The following is a 27,759-nucleotide window of genomic DNA, read 5'->3' on the forward strand; positions in this document are numbered from 1 at the left end:
CCCCCCCCCCCCATCTCGGGACAATCAACAACTGTACAGAATTGAAACATATCGGGGAACCCACAAACTGAATTGTAATTCGATAATACATTCAGCCAAGAGCATTCAAAATTTCCATGATAATATACTCAAAAGAGTGCATAAGAGGGACTTCGGATGGAACGAGATATTCATCATGGCGAAGAAGGAGCCATTAGAAGGGTGGAAAAATAGGGATATAACATTCTCAGCAAAGGACGCGCTATAGGGAGGATCTTCACATACAGAGCCATTGGTCATAACCTTAAATTTTGGGAAATACTCAAAGTGGAAGGATGACGAAGTCAAGAAAGAGAAAATTTGGGCAATAGACAGAATCTTGGTAGATACGGGGATCTCGGTTGACATGCTATTTAATAATGCATTTAGAACCATGGGGTACAAAGATTCAAACCTTGTACCATTGACATATAATATATATATGGGTTCAACGGGGTTGCGTCAAGGCCGAAGGGAGAATTAGTCGTAATGATTTTCGCGGGTGAGTTGGAAACAAAAGTTATTGTTTGTGTGATATATATAGACTCACCTTATAACGCTCTCATAGGTCGGCCGTGGATACATGGGATAAAAGGGGTTGCATATACATATCATCATACCATACGGTTTCCCATGCCAAGCGCAATAATCGAGATCAAGGGAGATCTAAAGGATGTGCAAGATTGTATCGAAAAGGACGTCCACAACTATGATGAGAAATTGAGAAGGAAGATAGAACAAAAAAGGAAGGCGAAGCAAAAAGAGCAGAGCAACTGATGGTGTTCATCATTGGGATAAGTGAGGAGCAGATTACAACAAAGAAAAGCATGGAGGAGGAAGATAAGATGATGATTGTCTATGAGAGGGATCGCGAGAAAACTCCGGAGAAGGAAAACCAAGTTGAGATAAAGCAAAGTGGAAAAACGAATAAGGGAAAAATAGCTGAAGGAAGCGAAGTAGTGAGAAGCGAGAAAGAAATTCCCATCGCCAAGGAAAAACGAACCTCGCAAGGCGGAGCAAAGTCAAACAACTCCAAGCGCAAGAAGGTATCAATACAATAGATTGGGAAAGGTGTTGAATTGTCCAGTCATTTTGGTAAGGAAAATGAGGCATGCGACGAAGACAAGAAGATGGAGCAATTATAGGAGGAGCTCTAATAAGAAAAATGAAGGAAGGAAGACTTGGTAAAAGAACGAATAAGGCTAGAAAGGAAAAAAAGAGAACACTAGTACAAATCTTCACATTGTCCACACTTAATCACCGTGTCCATAGGCTTTTGGTCATGGAGTTTTTTCACTCCAAAAATGTGGCATCAGGTGCCGAGACAAAAAGGTATCCCTTTGGCTACATAAACTTTGAGTGGCTATAAAATATGATTAACCATGGCCATAACTCTAAAACCGTATCTATATGGTACTCAATATTTTTTTGGTAGTTAAGCATTTTCACTATCACCGTGGCCATAGGATCCTTATAGACACACAATTTAATTATATGTGGCTAAAGTTTACCTTAAAGTCACGTAAATTTTATTATAGCCGTGGCCTTTGTCATCAATTGGACACGCAAAATTCATTTTATCATGGCCAATTCATGAGTTGCGGTCACAATAATTTTTCTCAACCATGGCCATCTCTATCATTTGGACACACGAAAAATAATTTAACATGGCTAATAAATGATTTGTAGTCACGTTTAATCTATGGTACCATGGCCATCCATATTTTTGGACACATGATAAACATTTTACATGGCCAATTAATAAGTTATGGCTACTAAAAATTTGTAGCACCGTGGCTAAATTTTTTCGAAAGACACATCAAGTGTTTTGAATGTAGCTATTGTTCACCTTTTGGACACATCAAGTGTTTTCAATGTAGCTATTGTTCACCTTTTGGACACATCAAGTATTTTCAATGTATCTATTGTTCACCTTTTGGACACATCAAGTGTTTTCAATGTAGCTATTGTTCACCTTTTCGACACATCAAGTTTTTTGAATGTAGCTATTGTTCACCTTTTGGACAAATCAAGTGTTTTCAATGTAGCTATTCAAAAATCACCTAAATAACCATCCATAAAAAATTAATGAAGACTACAATTAGAATTGTACCAAAATAATTTCATTTCACAATATAATAAACATCTCAATCTTATAATTGTGCAGTAACCTTGAGAAAACAAACTTTCAAAGAGAGACTTAAAAGTTTGAACATCCAAATCCTATAGTCCATGACTATTTCTATTAATAATTAGGCTGCAGTCTTGAGTCTCTTGATGGATCTCCGAGACTTTAGTTCCACGCTCTTCATATATGAAGGTTTCTTCTTCTTTGTCTTCTTAGTGTTTGGGTCAGAATCATATTCATCGTTTGGGTCAGAATCATGTTCACCAGGGTCTGAAAGTGGATGGCCCTACAGCAAGCCAGTGGATGTATAATTAAGGGAAAAAACCATGTTAACAGTTATATGGTCAGGATGCAGAAGGTAATAAACATGTATAATAAAGCAACTTACACTAGAGCAAGAGATCACAAACTCTTTAGGCCAAGCTACTATAGATTTTTCAGCATCCTCTACTTTTTTGAGATGAGTAGATGGGACTGGAAAACAATGATTATTTAATATCGATTTTTCAACCGTCACTCTGACACAATCATCCCGGAGTGGATCTCCATGAACCTTCTGACCTGGCACTGATGGAAGAACCGAACCCCATGCAATGATATTTCTCAGTGAAGCATGAGACAGTTTGCATTTACCAATCTGCAAAACATAAATGTCATATTGACATCAACAGATTCAAATCTCAAAATGCTTAAATACCTGTTAAAAGGACATACCGTTGAAAGTTCAGTTTTGTCTTTCGATTAAGAATTGTCTGGTGAACTAAGGGGTAGATGCTCAGATGCAGGAGACTTTTGTTTGTATTTTCCAGACTACAAAAAGATACACTATATTAACATCAACAAAAAATGGAACTCTCAAACCACTATATATTTTAAATACCTGCAAAAGAAACATACCATTTGGAGTTCAGAACTATCTTTCGATCCCGTAGACTGAGATACATGTTCAGATTCAGGGTCATTTCTATTTGTATTAGATTCATTCCTTTCAGTCGGAGAAATGCTTGTAACATGGGATTCAAGCATAAGAGGCTTCTCTCTAATAGGAGATTTCTATATAGTGCAGTTGACATATTAGATACTGCAGAATTATTAGGAAATACATAATTAATCAAAATTACTTGGATGATGTTAAACATACCCGTGCCTTTTTGCTTTAGATTTTCTTTTTCAATATTCCTTGAGATTTTAGCTGAGACATTAAGCTGCTCATCATTTCTTCTTGTGCCTTCATTGCTGCCTTCATTTCCTTCATTTCTGCATCCTTCCTATCTCTCTCCATTTGGTTCGCGCGTCTTTCATCTTCCAGTTGTTTCTTCAGTTCAATATGCTCCTTGGATGCTCCTTTCCGTGGAAGGTTCCAGTACGTTGTTGGAGTCACTCCCTTGCCTATACATCTTACACGCCCAACATGTTCTTCCCCAAACACAAGGGTGATAGAATCATTGCCTGGTTGTTTTGTCAAAGTTCCATCTTCCAGCTGCTTATCAAAATCCTCCTGCACAAAAAAAGAATTAAGGGATTATAAGTGATAATCAATTAAAGCAAAATTATTTTCACATTTACTCAAGCACAAAACAAATAGCTAGATAGTTTCAGTCGTCTTACAAGCTGAGCTTCTTTTTCCCTAACATCATCGTCATCGTATTCTCCATTTTTGTTTTGATGTGCCTTCCTCCATAGTAAAGACCGTGAAGGATTTTCATCGTCAAGGATCTCTTTCTCATTAATCTAGTGATTATAAAATACACAAGCCAAATATTAGATAGATAATACTATAATTTAAACTGGAAATAATACTAATTTTTGATAAGAAACTGACTTACTAATTTTTCCAACAGCCCTGCATACCCTGCTCTTCTCGTCCTGTGGTTATATTTGTGGTTCTCACGCGCCTTAGCTCCCCTAATGGACAACTCCTGAGCATACAGATTTAAAGAATTTCATTCATAAAAAGTTAAACTAATTAATGAAATTAATATCAATAATAATACTAAAACATGTGATATACAACCTTGCATTTATCAGACAGCCTCCACTTTACGAACTCGTCCCATTGTTCTTGGTTCACAATACAACGATATGGTTTAGGAATAGTATTTAGTTTACCAGGTTTACCCAAATTGGGCACTATAAACTTTACATACAACTTTCTTCTGAAGTTGCGCAAATGTTCACCAAAATATTTCATAATTTGTCTTCTCCTAGTCTCCTCAATTTCATAAAACCGCTGTCACAATATGAATCGAATATTAATGGCGGGGAACCCAACAAAAATATAATTAAAATTGAATATAGATCAGCATATACATACCAATAGTTCGTGCCATAACTTATCCCTCAGCATTGACTTCACTTCCTTCCACTTCAAGTGCCTGAGACCAACGTCTCGACGTACCAATACACCCATGTAACTAGCAATTTCAGATTTATACTCCCCCTTAAATCGACCAAGTTTATCAAATTCTATCACGTGTTTCTTGCCTTTAAATTTTTTCTTCAGCTTCTTAAGTATAGTTAAACCTCTAACAGTAATCTCCTCAGACTCTGATGTATTGTTTGGAGCCCTGTGTCTTTTATAGTTTAAAAACCCAAAATAAGAGTAAACATTGTGTAAGAGTATACACATTCTACTTAAGTCCAAAAAAAACAAGCTAGTATAACAGATCAAACATTTACCAGGATGTTCAAGACTTTCAGTAGATTCATCATCAGAACTGGAGCTATCACCATCGGAATCGGAACTGGTGCCACTACCATCGCTATCTTCTCCTTCATCCTCTGACTCTCTTACATTCTGCAAGGCTTGAACCTCCAGGGCAGCAGTCTCATTATCAGCATACTCATCATCATACTCTGTCTCCCAAATGGAATTCTCGTATATAGGCATATCAGAAACTGCATATACATATATATGATTCAATTAAATATGGTCTGAATTCTGTTCAATCAAAATCAAAAGTTAATAAGCTTGCATATATTTAATTCTTAATGATTTGATTATAAAACATGATATTATGTCATAACATTTGAGATGATGAACAGGTCTGGTATTCAATATAACAGTTAATTAAAATGGTCTTGATTATGTCAGTACTAACTTGGATGAATGCTCCTCCTGATGATAGTATTTTGGGAAAAAAACTACAACTATTCTATAACAAAGAAAAAGGAAAGCACATCTTGAAATCTCCTTTTATACTGCTAGTATAACAGTTAACAGAAGTAATAGTATGATTAGATGCAAGAGCAGGATGCGGTCTCAGAATATCAAAAGAAAAAAAAGTTGTAAATACAAATTAGTTGTAACTTAATAAATCAAACAACAACCTATGTTTAGAACACTCTGTGTATGCACAGTCATGAAATATAGATACTCTGGAAATTCATGTATTGATTGATACTCATTATAATAAATAAATTATGCATAAAGATCCTAAGCATAACAGAGGAAAAGCTTAAACATGCATATATGTATTTAGACTAAACATTAGAACAATGGGTAATAGATTCATCCAGAAGTTCCCAAGAGAACACCAGTCTTCTTCTTAATAAGACATAAATAGGTGCATAAACTTTGCTGCCAATGAATCAAATATGAAAATAATCTATCAATTTTATTGCTCTTCTTACACACCTTGATTTATGTTCAGAAATCAGATGCATAACTAAACACTAAAAATTGAATCAAATATGAAAATAATCCATCAATTTTATCGCTCTTCTTACACACCTTGATTTATGTTCAAAATCAGATGCATGACTAAACACTAAAAATTGACCGACTTTTATAAAATCTCAGTATCCCCATATATTCCCTTCTGTTAGAAACCAATAATTAAAACAAGATTGTAGAGCAACATCAGAAGTACCAATTACTCATACTAATAAAAAAAAAGAAAAAAAGAAAACAGAGAAACTAAAATCAATTAGGGTTTTTTTTGAGTCAAAAATTAACCTTTGAATCAAAAATTAAGAACTAGGGTTTGTGTCAAAACTTAACCTTTGAATCAATTAGGTCTGAATCAAAAATTAAGGTTTGAATCAATTAGGGTTTGAATAACTAAGCTTTCTAGATGAAGGAAAAATTGAGAACAAGATCTACCTTTGTAAGATTTAGCTGAAATCGGATGCAATTCCTCATCATATTAGGGGTCTTTATATCGTCGAACAGATTGAATAATCCCGCCCAAAAGATTTTGCATTTGATTTTCATCCCGCTCAAACTTATTTAGGGTGAACTGAAAAAAATATTGAGTTTCATCTACGATTTCTTCTTTCGGGAAAAATCTCCTAAGAAAACACCATTTGATTTTGATCCTACGATAGAGCTAAAAATATTTCCAAAATTGAGAACCCTTTTTTCTCTAACAAATCTCAAACTTTCCCTGATTTTCAGCCAAGAACTTTATCCCCTTCGGCTTAGTTATCTCCAGTTCTCTCCGCTCTGTAACTTTGGTTGAGGAGGAAAAATAAAAAAGAAATTTGAGGTGTTACAGAGTGTAAGATAAGAGGTTCTTTTCTATTGATCTAACTATTGGTTGGGCTAATGATAACTATTATCCACCGTTAGATCTACTAAGGACATCCTATTCGATGTTATGTGGAAATAACATAAGTAAAACCTTAAAACCATAATGGACTGGACTGGGTTGGACTGGTGGGTTAAACCATGTGATCTAAAAAAATTAAATTTGATCAAGACATTTTGTTGGAACAAAGTAAATTTGATTTAAATTGCATTGGATTTTATGGATAATTAGGAAAATAAGTGTCAATACAGTAATGTTGAGGGAAAATCGAGGAAAATTGGAATACATATAATCAGGCGTGTAATCAGTTATACCGAGCCCTATATGATAATTTCGACAATGATCTAGTGGTTCAATGGAATAACGAAAGATTGAGCACAATTGGAATGAATTTGTTGATAATCATTCCTGACGAGTATGATCTAGTAATACTAACCAAAATTATGGATAGTTCGATTGAAGTGGATGGAAATAAATGGATAGATCAAACATAGTGAATATATTCAGTCATAATGACTATGATCGATTTATGTAAAATTGTGAATAGTTGGATCAAATTTGTTGAGAATTGGTCATAGCAAGTATGGTCGAGTAATCTTCTTGGAAGATTGTGGGAAATTTGATTGAAGTAGATCATGGATAAACCATCCATAACGAGTATATTGATTCATAATGACTATGATCGATTTATGCAAAATTGTGAATAGTTGGATTAAATTGAGAATTGGTCATAGCAAGTATGGTCGAGTAGTCTTATGGGAATATTGGGGACAATTTGATTGAAGTATTATGGAAATGCATATGGATAAACCATCCATAACGAGTATATTGAGTCCTAATGACTATGATATTGTGATTTTCGATTTATGCAAAATTGTGAATAGTTGGATAAAATTTGTTGAGAATTCGTCGTAGCAAGTATGGTCGAGTAATCTTCTTGGAAGATTATGGGAAATTTGATTAAAGTAGATCATGTGGATAAACCATCCATAACGATTATATTGAGTCATAACGACTATGATCTAGTGATTTTCGATTTATGCAAAATCTTGAATAGTTGGTTCAAATTTGTTGAGAATTCGTCATAACAAGTATGGTCGAGTAATCTTCTTGGAATATTGTGGGCAATTAGATTGAAGTAGATCATGGATAAACCAGCCATAACGAGTATATTGAGTCATAACGACTATGATCTAGTGATTTTCGATTTATGCAAAATCTTGAATAGTTGGTTCAAATTTGTTGAGAAATCGTCATAACAAGTATGGTCGAGTAATCTTCTTGGAAGATTGTGGGCAATTAGATTGAAGTAGATCATGGATAAACCATCCATAACGAGTAATATGGCACTTACTGACAACCCTAATTGAGTTATATGGACTTAATCCACCAATGAATCTGAGTTGTAATAGTACTACAACCTGAATCATATGTTTAACGACTTTCGGATCCTGAATAAAGTATTGTATGCGGTTGTACCTCGATATATCCTTAAGAAGACTTCAAGGGTCGCTAAACTCCTCGAGAGGATATATATGTATGTGCACTTTTATGGTCTAAATCATAAAGTGAATTCACTTTTCTTGTCTTTCTTCCCGATCTAAGTTTCGTGGTTGGTTTGATGAGTCTAAATGGGAAAAAAGTAATGTCGAGTTGAGGGAATAAGAGAAACACAAAAAATATATATTTATTTAGGTTTTCTCTTTTCTTTTCGAATTATAAGATAATTAATTTTTTAGTGGGGCATCTTAAGGAACTAATCAACAAATTTTGAAGCTATATACTTGCCTTGAAAAAATTATAGAGTTGCAAAAGTCTTTCCCGATATCGACTTATGTAAATCTCTATGTGCATCCAGTGAGATTGAAAAGATCATAGAGTCGTATAATCTTGTCATGCAGTCTGCTTATATAAATATCTAAGCATATCCAATGGGATCAAACGGTTTTTTAAGTCGGTATATTTCAACAAATTCTTGAAACGCCTCATTGAATTACATTCGTATTTCATTTATTTCTCCGGTGATGCATCAATTTCACCGGATGTCCATCGGCCACACTCATGTTGCCTGTTATCCATCAAGCTTATACAATATCACTTGACCTTACTCGTTTTCATCGGGATTCCTTCCATTTCCTCGACTATCACTTTATTTCACTGAATGTCCATTAGTTTTACTCAATTTCACCCACTTCACATGTATTTCATCGATTTCTTTGGTTATTTATCAATATCACCCAACGTCACTCGACTTTGCTCAATTTCACTTGGATCCGTTCGACTTTTCCTGTTATCCATTAATAGACTTTTCTTGAAAGTCTAGAGTACAACAATTTCTTTGTATTTATTTTATCCTCTATTTGAACCCATTTTCCAACGAAATATGGATCACAAATATAATTGACTTGTGTATATTTTTACCTTTTTATTTCAAAAGCATACGCATTCACATTACGATGCCTATATCAGAATGAAAACGGAGCGGGTAGAGGAAATTGGATCCATTTTACATTACATATTCACATAAAATTGACGCTCTAAATTCCCACCAAAAACTTTTTCACTAATCCCTTCATATCTTTTCATATCTTGTCCCATATCTTTCAAATCTAACGACAACAAACTATGACAAGTCATCGATCCGTATGCACTGGTCAAGGTGTTTCACAATTGCAATCTTTGTTGGCGGGAATAACTAAGTTTTGGCGCCCAAAATCCCGCGAAATTTCAACCAAATTTTGTCTAGAATTCTTTTCCCTCCACTGGAACCCTAGCTGCATCTTTGCCTATAATTTTTCTACTTCGCGTTATTTCGACTCAAAGCTGTAACAGAACCCACAAACGGAATTTCATAGTTCATACCATTCACCACCAAAAGATAATTTTCTCTCACCAAACTCTACCCTAAACCGAAACCCCATCTTCGAATCTTCGTTTGAATGATTTTTGTTCGAGAAAAAGAAATCATCATCAACAACAACGAGTTTCTTCCCATTAAAAACCCACAAAAGGATTCCCATCATAAACATAGAATGCACATCAAAGCTTTAGGGTATGTTGGTGACTGAATTTTGATTTCCCAGTCAAATCTTTAACCTCAGATCAGTGATCAGTATGCGGTAATCTGTATAACCCGTAAAACGGTTCATAGTCAAATCATTTACAAATTACAATTTTTCGATCTAATTAAGGAAATTAGAGTTCATCGGATTGTAACTGCACAAATCTATTAATCTGGTAAGTAAGCTTGATATGTTCATCTATTTACTTGAAATACGTTTTATATAGATTCAATCTTTTGAAGCTTTGGTGGGGATTACATCTTTGTTTTTCTAATTTCGTATGACTCCTTACTATTTGAGTCTTGTATTCATCGAAATAAAATAAATTTATTTGCTAATTGGGTTTTTATTTTGGTGCAGGCGTGAGTTTTTGTTCGTTTGAAGGATTTGGACGTTTGGGTATCCATCAGCAACTGGAAGTCTGAAATAATCACCAGTTTGTGGTAATTTTCTTATTGTCTTTCTTTTCCCCTCTCGTTTGAGCTAATCTTTGTCATCATTTTGATACCTCTTAACTGTTCGAGATAATGTCTCACTTGTGAATGTGATGGATTGCTTTCTCAACAGTAGTTATCGTGGTGAAAAAGATGGGGCTCTGGTTTGAACTAAGAAATCTGCGTGTAAGTAGAGATATCTGATCTCCAATCCAGTTCAAAAGTGAAATTATTGAAAGCTCGATATTAATTTGTCTCAGCTACATTTCCTATTTCTTGGAACAGTCTCTTTTACTCTTGATTAAGAACAATCACCTAAAAAGAAAACAAACGGAACATAACAACCAAAGGGGAGAAAATGCTTCGGGAAAGAAATTGGCAGCTGAAGGACGTCATGAGTATTGTCGAGATAGAAAGGGGCAAGGGGAACAAAATGAATGAGAAGATTTGAAAAGAGCCATAAAAAGCAGTAGGAGGGAGTTCAGGGAAAAGGAATATAGTATGCAGCAATTGATGGTGACAAGGAGAAAAGGCGCATCAAGCAATGTCCCAGTGACAGGGAGGAAATCTGGAATACGGGAAGAACCATAAATGATGAACAAATGTGCGAGAAGTGAGCCATGCAAACCATAAATAGAAGCACTATTTTCGTTGAAGCAAAGGGAGAATGAAAGTTTGCGAAGTATTGTGGAAAGATGGGATACAATTTGCGGAGAACTACAAGGGAGGCTATCCGAAGATGATTTGGTGTGTTCGTTCATCTATGCATTATCATCCAAAAACCCATTGTTTCCAATGTTTTTCAGAATCAAGAACGAAGTGAAGATGAAAGAGCTGAAAAGGTACCATTCTGAGTACATCCACCTAGAAGAGGAGAACTGATATTAATAAAGAATCAGAGAGATGAGATAAATGTACATCTAGTAATGTAACAGACTCATGAAATAATGGCAATGACATTTATGAATTTTGATGAGACAATTGGAGGAAATGGATTTTCGTATTCGCAAAGAACTCAAAAGGAAATAAGCCACGAACCAGGAAAATAAGACCTCAGATTATGAGGCAAATAAGACCCACGAAATGAACAGTTTATAGGGAAACTTAAACCCTTCGCCTAGGAAGGATGGGAATCTACGGCATGTGTTAGAGAATAGCTCGGTCAACCTCGCATGCGTTGCTATCTCAAGCATGTTTTTCAATGTTAGTGATCAAAACTATAAGTCTTGATTTCTAGCCTACATAGCTAAGTCTCGGACTAGGATAGAAAAGTGTAGTTGAGCTCAAGGATTTCATGGCGATTGATCATACAACGACGAAGATATATACAAGGAACCGTGCAACTTCATCAACAAAAAGGTATGTGGAGACTTGAACTTATCTATCACTCAAAAGTCTATCTCTTTTATCTCCTACTTCTTATGAGACAAAAGTCGTATGCTATATAGACTAGATCATACACATTTGACATTTCGAACTAAGCATTCATTGCTTATATTTTATCTCGAAATTGTGTGTTGGTAAAGCGTTTCGATTTGATCAAGTTTATCTTTACCTAGTGACGAAAGTCATGAAAAGTTTCAATCACCTTGAGAATTGCTCTGACGTGAATCGGTCTGTGAATAACGGCTACATAGCGTCCTCTGAGAATGTCTCAATGATTGAAATGAGAGTTTAGATTACATAACCATATATTCCTTGAACCGAAGTTTTCGAACTTTGTTGATCAAGAGAAATCGGGAGGATTGTAGAATTGGCTTGCCAAGTCCGCAAACCCATTCCGCAGACTCAGTCCGCGAACTGTCGGAAGTTCTCGACCGAGAATTTCTGTTGGATTTTCCAAAACTCGTTTGTGTGCTAAGTCCGCGAACTGGCGGAAGTTCTCTTTCCGATAATTTCTGCTGAGTTTGGAAAACTCAACCGATTAACTTAAGTCCGCGAATTTATTTGTGAACTTAAGAGGTTATGATCTAAAGATGTGCTCTGAACGTGAAATATTAAATTACTAAGGAATGCTTTAAGCAAACCGTGGCTATAATGTTCATGAGACGATTCAATCGAATCGAATCTGTAGATGGGGAAAAACGATTTGCTAATTTTTAAGGAATTGAGGAGACGACCGTACGGAGGAGACTCCTCGAACCGAGCGAAATGTTAAACCTCACACAGATACACCGCTGCAAAGGGGGTGCTTTATATTCGAGAGATCAATCTGTAGTACTCCGTACTAAATCAAGATAATGACCGTTCCGGAGTAAATTCGGTCACAAGAGAGGATGGGTTGATATGTAGGAGGGAAGCTGAGAAATGTGTGGAATCAATGGTAATCAAAGATTGTGGGTGTGTGAATTCTGAATACGATAAGCTCTGAGTGATTGAAATTGCTCAATTGAGAGTAGTTGCTTAATTGATGAGTTGATGATCTCGTGTTGTCAGTTTGACGTGAGATTGATGATATTGATGATGCCGATGATTTAATCATGATTCAGAGACTTATTTATATTGTTGGAATTTTAGACACCATGATTCCATGAAGTGTGACAGTTGATGGAATCAAGGAGTGGGGAAGTGGAGATCGTGTTTGAAACTAGTTGCTCAACGTGTGGAGACTTGGTCGATTTTCCACCCACTACCTCGTGAATTACTTCAACTGATTGCACGACTTGCTCACATTCCATCGCGTGTTTGAACACACGTGTCGTAGACCGCTAGACCAAAACCCTAAGTGATATCCCTCCAAGTGACACGATTGACGTCTCGTGGTTTGTTAGTCAATTGATGACTTCGTGGTTTGATGGGACGATCAGTCCATGTAGTTTCTGAGTGTCGAACATGATGTTCTGAAACTCATGAATTGAACATGTCATGAGACAGAGATATAATTCTTACGATGAAGTGAGCAAGTATTGATCATTCGGTGCATCTTTGAATATTGATTGTTGAACCAATATTCCTTGGTTTGAGCAAATATTTATCATCTGAGCAAGTGTTGCTCATGTGATGAATTATTGAATATTTGATCGTCTGAGCATGTGTTGCTCGTCTGATGGATTATTGGCAGCGTACCAAATTATTAATTAGAATACTGGTCGTTGAACCGAGCATAATTAATAAAATTAATGACCATGAGGTCGTCGTAAAATTATTAAGGTTGGAATATGGAATGATGATCCTTGGATTCAGAAACCCTAATTTGATCAATTGAAGATCAATTCATGGTTCGTCAGAATTTCAACCAAGGGACGAAGGAGGGAGCGACAACATGGGACCGTGGATCAACCATGTAGTGTCCATATGCTCACGTGAGCAAATACGAAGAACTTCTGAAGAGTTGACGATTTTTTGGTGCAAGAATGATTAAATGCTGGCTTAATCATTTATTCAAAAATGCTCGTCTGAGCCTTAGGTGAGAAAACCTAATTAATTATGACGAGGAGAGGGACCGACCATGGATTCATGAAACCGACCCTGGGTTGTCATGTGACCGCCTGACGATCACTTCATGAAAATCCAAAGTGTTTGGAAGAGTTTTGGACCTAATACGAGCAATTGTGCAAATTAGGTCAAGACTGTGATAATTGATAGGACCGGATTCCGTGAGCCAAAGAGCCAATCTTGGTCGGTCCAGATAGCGTGCTCGTGTCCCCAAGGCGTCCGCATCTCAGTCCTGAGAAATTTTATATTTTCTGGCGTGCAATTGAGCATTCATTCGAGAAAATATGCCAAAATTAGGGTTTTGACGAAACTGAGGAAAACACCAAGAGATGATGAAAAATAATTATAAAATAAGGAATGAAGAGGCGTGGGACCTCCATGGTCAAGGCATGGTCGGATGGTCGTGACCACGGTCCTGTGGTTCCTTTTCCTTAATTTTATAATATTTTGATGATTTTATGAAAAATTCATGAATTTTGAGAAATTTGATGAATTTAGGGAGTTTCCATGAATTGAAGGAGTTTACATGAATTCAAGGAAGCAAAAAATATTACAATAATAAAAAAAAGGGCGTGAGGGACCGTGGAAGGCATGGCCGGCCGGCTTGGGCCCGGTCCCAGAGTTTCCCTAATTTTGTTGTTTTTTCATGTATTTTTGATGAATTGAGGGAATTTCTCCTAATTTAAGAGAAATACCATGAAATCAAGGAATTTGATGAATTCAAGGAAAACTAATAATAAAATAATAAAACAAAGGGGGGTGTGGCACCGTCTAGGGCATGGCCGCCCGGCCAAGGCCCGGTCCCACAAGTTTTCATAATTTATTTTATTATTATTATTATTTAATGATTTGTGCAAAAATACCATGAAATCAAGGAGTTTTTCATGAAATTAGAGAAATAATAATAACAATAATAATAATAATAAAATAATACGAAATTGTGGGGTGTGGGGCCGGTTGGGACCAAGGCATGGCCAGTTGGCCAATGCTTACGCCCCACACTCCTTTGCTTAATTTTATATTATTTTTTATGGATTTATGGAAGTACCATGAAACCGAGGAGTTTCCTCGAGACGAAGGAGATTTGATAAAATGAGAGAATTTTCATCAAAACATGGAAAATAATAAAAATGCATTAAAAATATAAAACTGGCGTAGGATTGACCACGACACGGTCGGTCGGTCGTGTGTCCGTGCTCCCAGCATCCTGGTCAATATTTTTAATTATTTATTATTTTCTTCTCTATTTTGCATAGGTTCATCGCTTTGTTGTATTTTGAAATACTCGTTCGTGAGGTGACTGTTAGTGTATCGTCGTTGAATACACTTTCACCATTTGAATCGGGACTTACTTAGAGGTAGCTCAGACGCCCGGTTGTTGATTATTTATTACTAATTGTGGAATTCAGTGGAGAATATTTCACAAAACTGAGCAATAATATGTTTATTATTGATTCATAGGATCAGCTGAGGATTCGACTACGAATTCAGAATAATAACGTGAGCATTACCATTCCATGGGATCGTAGATTCGACCATACAATTGGAGTAATTAAGATTTATCTATTACCATTTATGAGACCAGTTGTGGATTCGATCATGAAATCGGAGTAATGAGATAATATAGTTATTGCTATTCTATGAGATCAAGATGTGGATTCGATCATAGAATCAGAACAATTGTTTATTTCCATTCCATGGGACTAGTCGTGGATTCGACCATGGAATAGGAGCAATTGTTATTGCCATTCCATGGGACCAGTCGTGGATTCGACCATGGAATAGGAGCAATAATAGATTATTCTGGGAATTCAGTAGTGAATGTCACGGCAGAATTAATCTTAATTACGAATAATTAACTTTGTGGCTCTATACTAGTAGAGCAAGCTGTCTAAGAGCCGTCCATCTCGTGATACCATATAGAAATAATCACTGAAAGTGTTCATTATTCATGAGATATGCCGTTGTCCAGTCGTGAGACTAAATATCTACATGTACTCTGAGAGAAAGTACTCTTGTATAGAATTCGATGAGAGACCCGTGTCTCGATATTCACGTCTGATTGCTGAATCAGAGCTTCGTATAATTATGAGTTTATGATTTTAGCCTTTGTCGAAAATCCACCATCTACATTAAGTCCCCTGCTTACTGAGGAAAGCTGTGTTCCTCAGTCAGCATTAAATGGTGATTTTCCGGTCATAAATAATAATACCAGTAATTGAACTTAGTCGTAAGTTGAGACGTTACCGGATTTAGGGAGCATGAGCAAACCATGACTTCATGAAGGCTTCAATGTCATGATTGGAGCATCATTTGATGAGCATAAATTGGTGTTGAACCGCTGGTTTGGACGACGAGTCCGTGGTCGGTTAGGATTCGCGGGTCGGGCCTAATAAGGAAATCCTTAGAAAATTAGGTTTTGGAAATAAAATTGATATAAAAGGGATTAATCTCCTTTTTTTTATTTTCCTCACACACGACCAGCACCTTCATCACCTTTACGCCAGGGAAAGAGGGTTTTTCCGCCGGAGCCGCCAGCCGCCAGCGATCACCGGCGCCGTCCGACCATCATCCGGCCAAATTCCGGCCGCCGTACGCTAGGTAAATTTATTTTTTTTTCTGATGTTTATGATCCTCATGAGTTTTTCATGCTAGGATCATGATGAAGTTATATACATGTGTGTGTTTAGTGTGAGTTTTATGAAAAACCCTCGTTTTTTGAAAACGTATGTTCGTTCGATCGTTAGTTTTGCAAACTAACTATAATCCCTGATTTAGCGGAGATTTTTTTTTTAGTATATGAACCTAGGTTCAGTGATAAAACTTAGTTTATGAGCTTTCATGTGTACCAAGGATCTATCATAAAAGAAGTGAATTTTCATGAAATCGGAATAATCCTTCGTTTTAAAGGCAAATAACGATGACACGAAGGAAAATATGTATGATGAACTTTTGTCCAATGATAAAATTTTGCTTATGAGCTTTCATGTAAATACAAAACTTTATCATATGTATGAGATGTGAGCTTTCACAATATTTTTTGAAATAAACCTTCGTGTTAAAGACAAATAATGACGATACGAATGAAAATAGTTTATATATATATATATATGCAGCCGTGACATATATTGTGCAAAATATGATGATATATTTTATTTGCATGAGTTTGTTTTCATTAGATAAAATCCTTGAGAATTTATGTATGCAAGTTGCATTAATTGCTGTTTTTTTCGAAAAATCAAAACGTGGGTTTTGAGGATTCTTCAAAGATAGGCAATATATTTATGATAGAATATTGTATTGTTATGAACTTCATAGGTCAGTTGTGTGAATGCTCACATTATGAAAATTGTGTCCGTGATTTCATGAAAATCAGTTTCGGAAACTAAATAAAGTTTCGTTCGTTTTTTGCAGTTTCGAAGAGACGGACGATTTTGAGGTGTTAACTCTAGCATTACTATCACTATTGTTAGTGGAAGTATAAAAGGTAAGAGTTAAGAGTTACCATTTTTTGCTTGTATTTCCTTGATTTATATCTGGACGGCATACTGAAGTAGAATTTTCAGCTACTCAGCAAAGATGACCAATTCCCAAGCTGACGACGCCTCGAGGGAAGAGATGTGCGTTGATGATGGTATCTCCAGAGATGAGACATGCATGTATGAAACTTCCATTGGGGGGGACGAAGAATAAATCCCTGGGATTAAGAATGTCCCGAACATAGATGATGCATTCTTTGAAAAAAAACATTCCAGGAGCTGAGCAACATTTGAAATCCCAGTGTATCGTCTTTTGATAAATCCCAGAACTGTTACTCAGAAGAAATTGGTGACTCCTAAGACAGTGATTCGATTTTGTATTGAACGAGGGGTCTTCACCTCATCAATCATAGAGTTTAAGCTTTCTTGATGACCTTTGGAGAAATTTGCCGGCTGGGCGAGGCATATGTTGGGTTTTCCTCATGTGAGGACTATGCTCGACCAGGCGCTGGTGACGAGAACTATTCAAGCTTCTGGAGAGTTGTTTATTTATCCTGACGCAAGTGGTATTGTGGCTCTGTTTGCTCGCTGGTGCATTCCCACTCACACTTTCATTTGTAGATAGGGAGAGTTTACCATTACCTTGGAAGACGTGGCGGCTCTGATGCATCTCCCGATCACGGGCAATATTTCTGTGGATCTATCAGACGAGGAGACCGCCGTTTTTTCATGTCTTGAAAGCTGCAATGGAGAAAGCGAATAAGGATGGTATTAAAGGATGCTATGCTTCCTGGTTGACACACTGGTGGCCCAAAGACGAGGTTTCTGATAAACCCATCGACGGTATGTTACCCATTGCTGCTTTCTTATGTTTATGGTTGTCCAGAGACATTTTTGAAGACAGTGGAAACTTTTTGAAGCCTTTTGTGATTCCCTTTGCTATTAAGATGGCTCAAGGTGAGCAACTTCCGATAGGTAGTTTATTCTTAGGCTCCTTGTATTACAACCTGAACTTCTTGATTATATACTCCAGTGTGTCGAACGGCTCTATGAAGATTGAGTGTTATGCCAACACGATGTTTCTTCAACCTTTGATGTGGGAGCATTTTAAGAATTATGCACATACTCCACGTAATGTTCTGCAAGGACCGAATACTGATGCGTGCCATACTTTCCCTGAGAAAGATAACGCTAGGATCATGTGTTGGTCCACAAAACAACCTCGTTCTAAAATACGCTTCATTGATGTGTTAGATGAAGAATATGAGTTCAATTTTCTCCCGTGGTGATAGACGGATTTATGTGTCTAATTTATCCTCAATGTTTCGTATTGTTGGTACTCGTTTTCGTCCTTATTATGGTGTTTTATGTATTTTTAGGTATTTTTGGGAAATAAATATTGTTGGAAAAATCGGCTCGAAAAATCACTCGGAACACCCCCGGAGGACACTTGCTATACGGAGCCCAGATTTAGCTAAGGGGCACCCCAAAATGGCAGATGCTATTCTCACTCCACAGCTGGTTAGGGGGACACCATCTTCTTCATTTGAAACTTAAAAATTGGCGGGAAAAATGTGGCAGCTCTCTGAGAATGTTTCGATCGAAATTTGAAGATGTTTTAGGTGGACTAAAGGGCTGAAACTTCATGGGTAGTTGTGATATGTCATAAAAGAGCTGGTATGGGTGTTTGTTTCGATCAAATTTGGCTGGAAAATCCGTGAAAACGAATCAGGGCAGCCCATGCATGAGAAGAATAGTTCACGGGTTTTGGAAGATTTATGCGTGTTCTGCTCGTGTATGATGACTCTAGCAATACTATGGACCGTGAAGAAGATAAATGAGGAGATTTTGCAGTTGTAGAAACACGCGAGAAGCTAAAATAGGGAAGAAAATATTCCTAGAATATTTTTCTTCACTGCCGAGTTTAATGAAAATTTGTGAGAGTTATGGCGTGATATTTTGCTGTTGTTGAGTATATATAGGGTGAGGGGATCATAGAGAAGTGAGGGGGAGAGATTGGGAGAAGTTTAGACAACCACAGAGTCAAAAAAATCAAATTTGCAGAGAGACCACCTGCTGCTGCTGCTGGCATTGAAGAACACTGAAGAACACGAAGAACGGACCTGCACCAGTAGTCGTTTTCCTACAGTAATAACGACTCAACCTGTGGGTCGTACATCAGACAGACTTATTTGCTACAGCGTTTGCGACACAGTTGCAGCAGTCTTATTTTGTCACTGAGGGTCGTAGTTCTCTGGTTTGTAACAAATATAATTGTTACAAACCCGGTTTTATTGTATTTCTCATATTCTCATCATTTGTAAACCATTTTTGAGCATCAATGAAATTCTTTGAGAGGTTTTCCAACATGATGAGCGGCTAATTCTCTCGTAACCAAGGCAATGGATGAAGCTATTCACACATGAACAATGAGTAACTATTTCATTTTCTGTAATATTTAATTATAATTCACTCAATCACTGCTTTTGCAGAGTTCTTAAAAGTTTACATAATTTTCTTCATTAGTTGTGATTCAATCAGATAGGTTATGCTTTGGTTAGATAATCTATGCTTAAGGGATACAATTAATTTTTGAGAATATGTTTGATTATTTGTGGATTAAGAAATAAAGGATTAAAAGGATAATTATAGTTATGAAATATTTGACATCATTCATGTGTAATAGTGGATTCTAGTGTCTTGGTTACCTCTCGCCCACTTTGTTAATACTTTTGTATATAATTTTATTAATTCTTTAAATTTAATCTTCACAAGTCCGAGAGTTTGAAACTCATTACTACAACAACAATCAAAATTAATATCATTTTGGCGCCGCCGACGCGGATTTGTACTTAAGTAGAATTTATAGGGTTTTTTTTATTTCATTCGTTCTTTTTACGTTTCTTTGGGTGTGTCTTTGTATTACAGGTTTGAAGTTGGATACTAAAGACTTGGAATCAAAGCTTAAAGATAAAAGAGAAGGAAAAAGACAAAGCAAAAAAAGAGCGAAAGAAAAAATTAAAAAAAAAAAAGAGAGAGAGAATTTATTTTTTTTTATTTTTTTTAGAGACCTTCCATTTTTCGTAATTATAATTTTTTTTTAATTTCTTTTCTTTTGCACTTTATTTGGACTTTGAACTTGGAGAATTATTTTATTTTTTTAAACCCTAAGGAAGGGTACATTAAATATAAAACTGTTTGCAGGGAAGGACGACGATTACAATATCGTCTCGGCCCCTCGGGTTCGCACATGACATATGAGTCGTGGCCCGAGTCGACTTCAGCGGTTCTGCGCCCGTCTGGTACGGGAGGTAAGCTTTCGAAACACCCGCGAATCCCCTGTCAGCGAGTTTATTGTATGCCTTAAGGTGAATATATGCTGAGGATTTGAATACGGTTGTTTTAATTTCCTAGTAAAGGGCAAGGCCTGGAAAAATTAAAATAAGGACTCGGATTTCATCACCGTTTCCTTCTTGCCCGCTTTAGGAAAACGAAACCAAACGCGAACCTAAGCTTAAAATTTTGACTAGAACAAGAACTATAGGGTAACGAGCTTAGTAGGAAAGTCGTTCGAAAAATATTGGTTACTCTTTTAGCATACTTCGAAGTTCATGATGGTTTCTGTGAGTTGAATGCGTGACTGCGCCGCCTTGTGATAGTAGTGAGGCCTTGGGTATCAAAGCTCCACTGAGCTTCCCTCGCCTCAATTCAACTTACTTTGACTCGGATTGATTCTAGAGGGGTTTGCTTAAATTGTAACGAATTCCCTTTCGAAGGATTAGAAGCTGGTCTATAAACAATCTAAGTGGAGCCATCATGCTTGTTGTTTGCTAGATTTTATAGGTTTGATTTGGTCGAGTCAGACTTGTTTGTGATTGTGTAGATTACCTTGCAATTAAGAATGTCGAACTGGTATGATAGAAGCCAATACAATGATTATCGACCTGAATTTGAATATGGACATCATCCTTTCTATGACCATGTTGGGAATAGTGGTTGGGAACGCCATCCTTTGGAAGGATATGGGTCATACCCTGGTGACCCCAATTACTATCCACACATGCATCAGTGTTACGGGCAAGAAGATTATAGTACTAGTTCTTCGTCTCTAGAGGATACAATCAAACTATTGAAAAGTAGTCCTTTTTATGATCCCTCTGTTCCTATTCCTCCTTTAGAAGAGTCCCTCAGGAAGTTAGTTGAGTCGACGCGTAAGTTAGCTGAGATGAATAGTATAATTATAGATGAAAGAACTACAATAATGAGTGAACCTTATTTAGAAGACAACCTCAAGCGGATAGCTGAGACGAACGAAAGAATTGTTCAAAATTACTTGAATTGCCAATATAGTGTATGCAGTAATACCCTTGAGAATGAAGATAGTTATTTACATAATCAAGATAACAAGGTTAGAATTGGTAGCACTACTTGTTTTGATGAGGTTCGATCTTTTTCATGTTATTATGATGAGGATAGTGTTGATGGAGAATCATACTCATGTAGGAATAGTAATCAGGAAATGGTTACTCCAATTGAGCTTTACAATGATAATATTATTTCTAATTCAAATGCAAATAATTTTAATAGTTATTCACCTATTCAAAAGGACGAGGATTTGACTAGAGATATCCTCGTTTTAGACGATGTAGTATTTCCTGTTTACAAAGTCGATAATGATTTAGAGGAACGAGTTTATTCTGAGAATAGTGTTTTAGAGTCTAGCGATTTAGAAACAATAGTCTTAGACGAAGAAGATGAACTCGTAGAGATGAGTGAGGATGAACCTGACTTAGAAGAATCAATTGACCATTTCCAGGAATCTGATGACCAAGAAATTAGGGAAGTTGTGACCAGTCTTTCTAGATATACAGAAAACTCTAAGTTTGGGGGTGATTATCATTCTCCATGTGCTTTAACTCTTAGAATGTTCCCTCGTGTAGGACTTGTTTATGCCTCAACCATATTACAAGATTATCTTCATACATGTTTTCCCGAACCTAATGATGTCCATAGAGAATCCCAGTTGTTAGAAACCCATCCTCTGGTTGATGTGGTTAACCCAGGCTATGATATCAAGATTGACTTTGTTTTCCCACCAAAAATGTTTCTTCCAATTGTGGGAACATATGATTTTCAGATGTGTCGGATATTAAGTTTTGAGACTAAACCTAATTACTTTAGGATATTAGGGTCGACACATTTTCTTAAGAATGACCATTATTATGGTCAACTTTGTGAGTCAAATTTAATTGACTTAGAGGATCCCAAATTATTCAGGTTGTTGTTATGTGCTTTTAAGTTCTTAGTTGAGTTTTTCCAGACTCTAATACCTGAACCGGATCTTAGCTTTGAGGAAATCCAACCGATGAAAACCTTTTATTTAGACCCTTTTATAGAGCCTGAACCTGAACCACAACTAGATGTAGTTGTCTTAAGCAAGGGTATGTTCGGTATATTCTTGGTCTGTTGCAGTTTCCTCTTCTTGTGGGTAACACTTTTTGATCCAGATGACCCACAGTTATTCCGTCTACTACAATATATGATTCAACGTGGTGACTAATCCTTGCTTAGTCTGGCTGAAGACTTTAAACTTAGCACTTCTTGGGAGGTAACCCAATATTCATGCGACACGGTAATATCCTTCCTTATCTCGTTTGCTTCATTAGAAACAGTTTCTCCTTGTTCATGCTTTTAATTTCATCTTTAGAACATTGAGGACAATGTTAGATTTAAGTTTGGGGGTATGGGAGTAAGATCTTAGTTGCAATAAATAAGCTCCAGAGACTAGAAATTTATGCTTATTAAGGTTGGCACTAACTAATCTAAGTGGATGGAAGCATTTTGGTTGTAGGATTTGAGGAACCAATCTGATTAGATGGAAACATCTAAAGAGTCTATTCATAAAATCACAGAGCTCAGGTGTTAGAAAAAGAAAACATGGTAGTTTCGCCACATCCTCGTGATGGAAACATCGAAAGAATCCTGATCACTTGTTTTTATTTTTCTTTTTACCATTGCTAGGGTGAAATAAAGTGACTGAGATAAAAAAAAATTGAGACCAGACCACCAGACCAACCGGAATAAATTCAATAAAGTCGACCACTTGTGCCCTTGTATATGCCAGTTGTGTTGACCTAGAGTTAGGTTTATCAACCACTGGTTCCCTTGTATATGCCAGTGTGTTGATACTAGTCCAGACCAGTATCTCAGTCCATTAGGATAGGTTCACCTTAGTCAACATCATCCACATTTTTCTCTACATCCATATTCTTAATCTATCCATGTGATTGGTTGAATCCGGTTTATGATGTTCAGAAACTATCTGAGTAGAGCTCTGTCACTTTATATGAATTTTAGTATGCTTGAGTGCAAACTCGTGTATAACAATTGGAATTTCGCATCAGGGTACTTCCTCCTGTAGTCAATAAGTATGCCAACCAAGGAGTGTCAGCAATTGTATATAATTTTATTAAATCTTTAAATTTAATCTTCACAAGTCCGAGAATTTGAACCTCATTACTACAACAACAATCAAAATTAATATCAGTGTCAGTCCCTGATTATGTTTCTCAGCCGATGACTTTCAATATTAGAGAAAGTACGAGTTTGACGTCTGGTGCGCATCTGTGTGATGGCGAAAGATCTTTCATGTTGAGTTACACCCCTGGTCATTTTCTATCAGCCACGTTTGGAGAGTTTTCAGTGGAGGAGCATAATATTGATAGAGAAACTCGACAAATGGGTATGGATCAGTGTGTTCCAAACATATGGAGAAGGAAGCCATCAGTTGAGAAACTCATGACTCATTTGGATCATACTCACGTGGAAGGGAGTAGCTACTGGTTTCCTGGTTCTGATAGATTCGCCTATGTAACCCAGGTTATGTAGAATTTTGGGATCAGAAACTTGGGCGTTTGCGTGGCTTTGTAAGATTTCCCAGACCTCCATTCAAGGATATTCCTTCGGCTGAGATGATTTCCAGTCGACCAAGATTGAAGTATCTTTCTGGTGATAAACGAAAGTCGTCTCCAGGATGCTCTCAGATATGTTTCTTCATATAATCTTCACGAAATTATAAGAACTGTATTCTGATTATATTACTGGATTTCACCACAGGACGGTCGTAATATATGACCTCAAATGGGTGTATATTTCTCAGAGACTGAGGCGGTTATTCATGGCGGAGAAGGCATGCACAAAGGTTATAAGTTGTTACCTAATACCGTAAAGTCCCCAGTTGGTGCTTTGGTGAGTTCCCAATATTTCTCACCGTGACTTTCATTGCTATTAGCATTAGAATCATGAAGCCAACGTTGTTAATTTTGTTGCAGAATTTTACTCCATCAAGTCTTGAAGGTCTTCAATTTTCTGCTACTGAACAAGCAATCGCTGATTTGAGTGACGAAGAAACTGTAAGTATTTCTTCACATGTTCAAATGGGGTGCTTCATAGATGAAAATATTGATTGTAAAGGACGTATACAAGAGGATGTCGTCATGGATATGGAGAATTCTGGAACTCAATCATCCTCTGGGAATGGGAATGGAGGTAATTCCCAAGATTCGGAGCCGGATGGAAGTGATGTTCCTCTTGTCGTTGATGTGTACAATTCCAACCCCTTGGACACTTTGGAGACTCCTCAAGTAAGTATATATCTTGTACATTCTTCATAGAAATATAAAAGTGCTGACTTGTAAATGAATGAATGAGAACCCATGTGAATATGTGAAAACTTAGTCGAATTTTGTCATCAGAAAATTCAAAACCCAGCTTTTTAGTAGAAACCCTGTAGAATCTTCGTCCGGAGTCGGATTTTGATGATATGCATGTGCAAATTCAATCCAGGAAAATTTCCAAGCTTTAGAAAAGAAGATTTTTGAGTTTTGAGCACGTTCAGAGCCTGAAAAAGGCGAAATACTAAACTTCCAAGAGACTTCCAAAACTTTTTCAGATTGCGCGTCACTTGACATTTTGGCCACATCTAATCGCTCTTTCATCGGATTGTCATGAAATTTTGACATGTCATAGAGGATATCCATAAGAAGAGAATGGAATATAACCCATCCTCAAATACCTTGTAGATTACTCCCAGTTCATCTCTTAGTACAGGGAAGAGTTCAGTTTCTTCAGACGGACTCATCGTAAAATGTGTTTTCATGACTTCCATGTTAATTGTTCGTTCCTTGAATGTAGTATGATGAACTTTGATGATATTTCCTTGCGGGTATACTGTGTTTCATAATCTCCTTTGGCTTCGTGACTCTAACCTCATGTAATCTTCGTATTAGGTGCTAAATACCGAAGTTGAGGATACTGGAGCCAATGATGACAACTCTAACACTGCACTTCGAAGCCATGAGATGGTCGCTGCTGATGTTATGGAAAACCAGATGGTGGTTGCCTCAGTGATAGAAGAAACCGAGATAGCAACGGAGAATACCGAAGGAATTGTTGCTTTGGTCATGGAAGCTGCTCCATCGAGACTGAGAACCGTATAATAGTGTATGAATATCCAACTACAGGGTTTTCTTTAGATCCTCCCTTTAACACTTCACTCCCGTATCATGACCTGGTCTGTGGATTCAGCGTTCCCATTGGATATGCATGCTTGTATGAGACGATATGGAAGAAGTTTGGCCACATGATCGTTGACAGGAATCCTGGGCGTGCTTATGCTTTAACCATGCAAGTATGCGTTATCTTGCGTGTCGTGAGTGATATGAGTGCCAGACCTAGGAATACTGTGACTCCAGATATACTCTTTGATTGGGAGTTTAACTTGGAGAATTCAGAGAGACTTGGCCTCAACATGAAATGGCTTCGCAAGAAAATAAACGTTATCAAGGATTCATGTGAGAAGAACATACCCTTTCCCAATGATGCTGCAAAGGAGAAGGAGGACAAGATTTCCAAGCTGACCAAGGAGTTGAACAAGGAGAGGGCGGCTTTCCAAATCTTGAAGGATGCTGATGAGCGAAAGCCTTTTCTTGCTGATTTCCTTTGATTATCTCTTGAACTTCTGAGGGATGTGAGGTTTATACTTGGTTTTTGATATTTAGATGGTTTTGGATTGACTGATGGTTAAGGAGTTTCTTGTAGATTTGATAGAGATTTTCTTTTACGAAATATGAACTGAATTTTGATAAATTACTGAATTCAAATACTGATTGCAAGTATTGCAAATGTTTTGGAGGAATTGAAATACAAATGAAAGAAAATCCTAAATGTTAAATCCCAACACCATGAATGCTTCAAACGCCCAATACCTTAAATGTCCAATAATTTCAGATACACTCCTTGAGCCAATTTTCGTGAATTACTGGTAGGGTTCTGCCATCTGTGTTGATCAATTTGTAGTATCCTCTGGCCACAGACTCAGCGACCATGAATGGTCCTTCCCAATTGGAGTTCCTTGTAGAATGAAAACCGCGCTGAACTGCTTTGAGAACCAGGTCCCCTTCATGAAACTTGTTAAGCTTGATCGATCCTGCCTTGAATATCTTCTGCTGACTCAGAATTACCTGTTAGATGGAATTCCACGATTGTGGCACATATGGACACGCAGAAGAGAGTATCCAGCATAGTGTTGATCATGCTTATCCAAGTCTTCAGCAATAAACCTCTCGATGGAGCGAACCGATTGGACGAAGTTCTGAACCCAACCATTGAGTGTAATATTGCTGAGGTGAAGTTACCCACTCGTAGCTTTTGATGACTGCTAAATTGTTCATGGGGAGAAGTCCCTGGACCATAGTAGCGTATTTGAACATTGATAATATTGGAGCAAGAGGAGGAATAAGACTTTCCTGAGCTCGAAAACTTCTGACAAAGGTGTGAGGATCTTCTCAAAGTTCCTGCGTAAGCCCCATCAGAGTTTTTACTTCTTCCAGATGCTCAAACAGTGGTGTGTCCTCTGCTTCGTCTTCCGACTCGGAATCCTTGTCGATGACAGGATGTGTTGAAGGCATCATTATCCTTCCGGCATGAATCCAAGTTTTTCCAATGACCATGTCGTACCCAGGGTCTTCCCAAATTATGAAAAACTTAACCTTAGTGCAGATCAATCTTTTCGTAACTTTGAGAGTGATGAAGTCGTATGCGTTTCTGGAGATTCCTTCGTGGTCCCTAATTGTTATGGGAGCGTGGGTGGCTTCCTGTCGAGTAATACCGGCAGCTCTGAGAGTTTTCAAAGGGATGATGTTGATAGCGGTACCAACATTGACGAACGCCCTTTTGAACTCATTTCCTTTAATGTGTACTGTGGCGAGCAGTCCCCAGTCATACATTTCTTTGTCGGTGGCTGAAAATTCGGTGGTGGTTTCTTGGATCAGACGTTTTCCGGACACGATGTGGTTCAGTGCAGCAAACATGTCTTTCCTTTGAGCTTTCGAAAGATATAACAACTCGCAGACATGTTCGATCAGATATTGAACCGCTTCCTTGACAGGAGGTTTAGAGATGGTAAAAGTTCTGACTGGGAGGGGTTTTTTGTGCACTCCCTCAGTCCCCAGTTTGAGCTCTCATGATTCGACCTTTTCTTTGAATATGCGCTTCAAAATTTTGCAATCACTTGTGGGATGGCTGACGTATCTATGGAAACGGAAATACCGGATTTTCCATGGCCTATTCAGTTGGTTCCTTCTTGACATAAGGTAATTTGATTGCACCATC

General features: G+C 37.2%; 1 long non-coding RNA gene across 1 annotated transcript; it reads left to right on the forward strand.

Moving 5' to 3' along the window:
- The first annotated feature begins 9,783 nt into the window (after window positions 1–9,783).
- Window positions 9,784–10,364, forward strand: LOC113344399. The gene is made up of 3 exons (XR_003357795.1): window positions 9,784–9,915; window positions 10,101–10,183; window positions 10,308–10,364. It is a non-coding gene; the product is annotated as an uncharacterized LOC113344399 (long non-coding RNA).
- The last annotated feature ends 17,395 nt before the right edge of the window (window positions 10,365–27,759 follow it).

The sequence above is a fragment of the Papaver somniferum genome, unplaced genomic scaffold (assembly GCF_003573695.1).
Source record: "Papaver somniferum cultivar HN1 unplaced genomic scaffold, ASM357369v1 unplaced-scaffold_76, whole genome shotgun sequence".
NCBI lineage: Eukaryota > Viridiplantae > Streptophyta > Magnoliopsida > Ranunculales > Papaveraceae > Papaver > Papaver somniferum.